Below are 5,085 nucleotides of genomic sequence, written 5' to 3' on the forward strand. Positions count from 1 at the left end.
AAACTTTGCTTTGAAATTGTAAATAAACAAAGGCTCTATTTGTTTGACTGAAAATGACAACCGGAAAATTATTTCTGAAAAATGACTTACTTTTTTGGAAAAACTAATATTTTCTGGTGTTTGGTTGAATCTGTGTAAAATATTTTTTTGTTATTTGATAAATTCCCTAAAAATATTTCAAGAAAGCTATTTTAAACGAAACAAACATACATTTGAATTTTTCTTGTCTTTTAATTGTTTAGCTAAATCCACTTTCTTAAAAATATTTCAAAAAAAGCTATTTTAAATGAAACAAACATATATTTGGCTTTTTCTTTTCATTTAATTGTTTAGTTAAATTCACTAAACAAAATATGTAAATCAAACTACAACATTATGACTAAATTCACAATTTTTTTACATGTAAATATACATACATAAATATAAACATGTTACACAAGGCACTTGCACAAGGAAAAGGGAAAAAAATTAAAAAATAAATCCATTAATACACAGGTTGTGTCCACAAGTAAATGAGCATTCCCATATTAGCATCATCATCTTGCTGTAAGTGACAAATGAAAGATGGCATACTTAAAATCCCAACTTCAATGGCCTTAGTATCTCCTATGCTTCTTTGGTAATGGCCCTACTTGTTCTTTATTCTAAAAACACACAGTAAAAGATCCCATGTCATTTAGAGAACAAATAAAATTTTATTGAAAAAGGGTCAAATAACCTTCCATTCTATTTAAAAAGGGGTAAACGAGACCATTTATTATTACCAACAGAATCAAAATGAATATACAAAACCAGTTCAAATTTGAACCATCTTCTTTGGTATCAGCTGAATTACATTACATCTATATTAAAAAAGCTTGCAACAAAATTACATTACTCCTCACAAAACGCTATGTTTTAGAATACAAATTCTCCAACCTATGAATGTGTAAACCAAGATTACAAGTGAACAAAGTCGATATAACTTTTCACAACCTAATCAGCCATCTTGTATACATCACTTCTATGAAAGATCATACTTCAACTTGATAGACAAAGGTTAAATTACTTTGCATCATATAAACCAATCTTACAAGCCGATTGGTGCACGATAAAACACACATGAAAATGTTATACAATCACAATTAGTTAGAAAATATCATAGGTTTATTTGCTTACATATCGTAATCGTCCCCATTTGAAATAGAAGCAGCACTGTGAAAAGGAACTTTTTCATGCCCATTGCTAGAGCTAAAGGAAGACGTGCTTGCTCTCATACTTTGGGTCAAGGATGGCAGCCTGTCAATAGGCATTTGACAAGAATCTGAAAGACTAAAACCAAGGATGCTCTACTCGTTCCTTTCTGCTCCTCAATTATATAAGGACTACAGAAATGTTGATTTCTAGGTAGGGATTACACCACTCAAGCCTAACCATAATATTTACCCAAATCAACAACAGTAAAACGAGAACAATGAGAAAAAGAATTAAAAGATTAAAAAAATAAGAACGAAGATCAACTCAAAAGAAGTGCATATCAATGGGGGTGATAATAGGGATAATCTGCAAATTCCTACTGCACTAGTTGTACTGCTTAAACAGGATAAATAATCCTTGGATTGATCACGCAAATTTGCTAAGAGATTGAAAAAAAAGAAAGATAGATAACAAAAATCAGAATCATCGAAGAGATAAAAATGAGTAGACTAGAGAGAATATAAAAGAGGGTACCTGGCAATGGTACTGCATTGCAACCCAAGGGGGAGGGAAAGGGGAAGAGGAAATGGGAGAAGGTTTAGCAGAGTGTTGGGATGTGAAGAGAAAATCAATTGAAAAATGTCTTACTGAAAAAAAAAAGTGTAAGACATTTTCCCAAAAAAAGGCATCATTTTCCCGTGTTTTGGAAAAGCTTTTATGGTAGAAATTTATTTTCCTCCAAACAAAAGGTGGAAAATGTTGGAAATATTTTCCAGAAAACCTTTTACAAGCTAACAAACAAAGCCAAAATGTTAGGGTTTTTTCTATTAGATTTTTTTAATTTTTAAGTTTACTTTTAGTTTTGATAATTTTTGGGGTAAACTTCAAGAATAGTCATTCAACTATGTCTTTAGTTTTATTCTGGGCTCCCAATTATTAATTTTTTGATTTAATCACTCAACCTTTTGAAATTAAATATTTTAGTTATTTTCCTATTAGTTGTCATTAAATGAGTGATGGAAAGTTTATATAAGCATTTTTCTTTTATTGGCCTAATAAATAATTTAGCTTTCTAATATTTAAACATTCTATCAATTTGATCCTAAATCTAAAAAAAATCAATAAATTTAGCCTTAAATATTTATAAAATTTGACATTTTAGTTCTAATTCTAAAAATTTCAAAAAGAAATAATATTTTAAAAAATTATTTTTTAATATTTCTTAGCGTACCTCTTAAACCTGCTGAACAAGAAAAATATTTAACACCATCGGTGTTGTGCTCATTTTAAACTAATGCCACATTTAGGAATATGGTAATGATCAAGTTGGCTTAAATCCAACAATCTTAGTGACATATTTTATATTAATATAATATTATTTAATTAAATTCCTCTAGAAAAATTAACAATTTTTAAACTATTATAAAAAATTTATTTCAATTTTTTTTATTTTAAAAATATACAGTGACTAATCTTTGAGTAGAGAAAACAATGCAATGTAAAATCTTTCAAGACCCATCAATAGGGCTATAAATGAACCAAGTTTGAATGAACAAACCTTTGTTCATGTTCGTTTGTTTATTTTTAAGTTTGTTTGTGTTCAATTTGTGTTCGTTAAGAATTTTAAATTTTTGCTCATGTTCGTTTATTTAAAATTATGCGTGTTTATGTTCATTTGTTTAATGTTCATGAACATGTTCGTTTAACTTAATCGAACATGTTCACAAACAATGTTAATAAACAATAAACAAACAAACAAACAATAAATACATACACAGATATATTGTTTAGATATAAAATAGTCAAATATAAATATTAATAATTATATTATAAATGAAAAAAATACAAACTAAGATAATTTTATTAATATATACTAATGGAATTTTTATAAGAAAATATAATTAATAAATAAATGAGTCAATAAACGAGCCAATAAACAAGCTTTTAAACGAGCTTGTTCGTGAACATAAACGAATCGAACACACCTCTATTCGTATTCATTCATTTATTAAACAAACATAAAAATTTTGTTCACACTCGTTTATTTAACTTAATAAACGACCATAAACGAGCGGTATACAAATAGTTTACAAACATTTCATCGAACATTCTGTTCATTTATACCCCTACCCATCAATCCATTTTGTGTTCATTTCTTTTTGAACCATTTAATATATATATATATTAATAAATATGTTTTGGTTTTTTATTTATAACTTATTTATACTTTTTAGAGTTTTAAGTCATTTTAATGAATTTTTTAAATATTTTTTTTGAAACTTTTAGATTTAGAACGAAAAACTAAATAAATTTTGTAAATATTTAAGGCTAAATTTGTTGATTTTTTAGATTTAAGATCAAATAGGTAGAATGCATGAACATTTGAGGGCTAAATTTATTATTATGCCTATAAAAAAGTCTATATCAACTTTTCTTTACTCATCTAAAGGTAACTAATGAGAGAATGGTTAAATTATTTAATTTCAAAAAATTAAGTGATTAAATAGAAATATTACTAATTAAATTATTAAAATAAAATTAAAAGCATAATTGAGAGATTATTTTTATAGTTTACCCTACATTTTGTTTTTGAATATTTACAAGTTGAATAATTTTTAAATATTGAGCTTATATAATATATATTGTACTCATCTATGATATATTAACCATATACTTTTAGTCTAATAGATATATATATTATATCTATATTATTAATTTTAGTTAATTGATTAATTCAATTAATTGTTGAATTTGAAATTAAATTAACTAATAATCAAAATTTTAAAAAAATTATAATCGAGTTTAATCAAATTAAATTTCATGATCAATTAATTAATCAAATCAATTTGATTTAGTCTATTAATTTGGTTTTAACTGAACACCCTAATTCTAAATCCAGATTTATTATAAGTATTTATTGGTCTATTTAGATACATTATTTGTCAGATTTATTAATGGATAAACTACACTAATTGTCTCTAAGTTTTATTTAAAATTACATTTTGGTCATCCAACTTTCAAAAGTCATGCAATAGTTACTAATGTTATTAAATTAATATATTTTTTTCACTCGGCTCTTAACTTCCATTAAAAAAAACGTTGTACCTTAATTCAAAGAGTTAATAGTTAATTTAGCCACTAAGCTATAATTTAAAAATTATTTTGATATTTTAATAATTTTCTTAAAAATAATTGTAAAAAAATCTTAAAAATAAATAAATAAATAAATAATTAGTTGCGCCAAGGAAAAACCAAGAATTTTATAGTTAATTAATTTTTTTCCTATCCAATCTTATTAGAAATCAGTCTTTGAACTTTCACAAAAAAATAATAATAATTAAATACTTATTCACTTTGATCCTACTCTTTTCTTCATTTGCTTTGTTGTTTTTTGCTCTCTTCATTTTCATCTTTCTTTCCTTTTTTTTTATGCAAATTAGTGTTAGCTCCACTTTTCTCAAATTATTAAAAATAATTATATATGTTTTATTTATACTTGAAAGCAAAATCTTTACTTCAAATTTAAGAGAAGAAATTATGAGTTTTGAGAAGTATGGGTTTTGAGAAAAAGAATAGCACTTTGTACTATAAATTAAAAAAATTCAAAAGTTATTTAAAAACTCAATCAATCTAATAATTGGAGTTACAAAAATAAATGATAGGTTTAGAAAAGAAGTAGGGTATTTTGTATTAAAAGAAAAAACTCTCAAATTTCAATTTTTTGTTGAAATTTACCAAAGAGCCCAACTATATAATAGAACATTTTGCTCTTTCTCTTTTGCCCCCTTCTTTTTAAAATTTTCTCACTTTTTTTTTCATAATTATCAAGAAAAACATGTATATAGACCGTTGATGATAGAAGTTTTTATGATTCTCAATAATCAAAGTAATGTTGCAAGCTTAGATTTT

At 25.2% G+C, this 5,085-nt stretch overlaps 1 long non-coding RNA gene across 2 annotated transcripts; it reads right to left on the minus strand.

Annotated features, from left to right (window-relative positions):
• Positions 1 to 385: 385 nt before the first annotated feature.
• On the minus strand, positions 386 to 1,950 carry LOC121231915 (uncharacterized). 2 transcript variants are annotated; one of them, XR_005930075.1, is made up of 3 exons: positions 1,711 to 1,938; positions 1,159 to 1,408; positions 386 to 644 (listed from the first exon to the last, which is right to left on the minus strand). It is a non-coding gene; the product is annotated as an uncharacterized lncRNA (long non-coding RNA). The 2 variants fall into 2 exon arrangements; XR_005930074.1 differs by lacking the exon at positions 386 to 644 and having other exon boundaries at positions 785 to 1,408; positions 1,711 to 1,950.
• Positions 1,951 to 5,085: the final 3,135 nt, after the last annotated feature.

The sequence above is a fragment of the Gossypium hirsutum genome, chromosome A07 (assembly GCF_007990345.1).
Source record: "Gossypium hirsutum isolate 1008001.06 chromosome A07, Gossypium_hirsutum_v2.1, whole genome shotgun sequence".
Lineage (NCBI taxonomy): Eukaryota > Viridiplantae > Streptophyta > Magnoliopsida > Malvales > Malvaceae > Gossypium > Gossypium hirsutum.